Source organism: Stegostoma tigrinum, unplaced genomic scaffold, assembly GCF_030684315.1.
Source record: "Stegostoma tigrinum isolate sSteTig4 unplaced genomic scaffold, sSteTig4.hap1 scaffold_185, whole genome shotgun sequence".
Lineage (NCBI taxonomy): Eukaryota > Metazoa > Chordata > Chondrichthyes > Orectolobiformes > Stegostomatidae > Stegostoma > Stegostoma tigrinum.
The window spans coordinates 358,936-359,483 of record NW_026728125.1 but is presented as its reverse complement, the minus strand read 5'-3'; positions in this window follow the sequence as shown (position 1 = coordinate 359,483).

The window sequence follows — 548 nt, the reverse complement described above, 5'->3', positions numbered from 1 at the left end:
AGGTGCATTGTTTGACGGAAATGAGATGCAGTGGCTGAGGGAAATGGGATGCAGTGACTGAGGGAAATAGGATGCAGTGACCAAGTGAAATGAGATGCAATGACTCAGCGAAATGGGTTGCAATATTTTTGGGAAGTAGGATGCAATCACTGATTGAAATGAGATGCAGAGTCTGAGGGAAGGGAGATGCTGTGTCTATGGGAAATGGGATACAGTGAGTGCCGGAAATTGAATGCAGTGTCTGTGAGATACGGGAACCAGTGACTGAGGGAAATGGGATACAGTGGCTGAGAGAAATGGGACGCACTGTCTTAGTGAAATGGGATGCAGTGGCTGATTGAAATGGGATGCAGTAACTGGTGGAAATGGGATGCAGTGACTGATCGAAATGGGATGCAGTGACTGACAGTAATTGGATGGAGTGACGGACGGTAATGGGATGCAGTGACTGAGGGAAATGGGATGCAGTGGCTGAGTGAATTGGGAGGCACTGACTCTTTGAAATGGGAGGCACTGACTCTTGGAAATGGGATGCATTGACTGTTGGA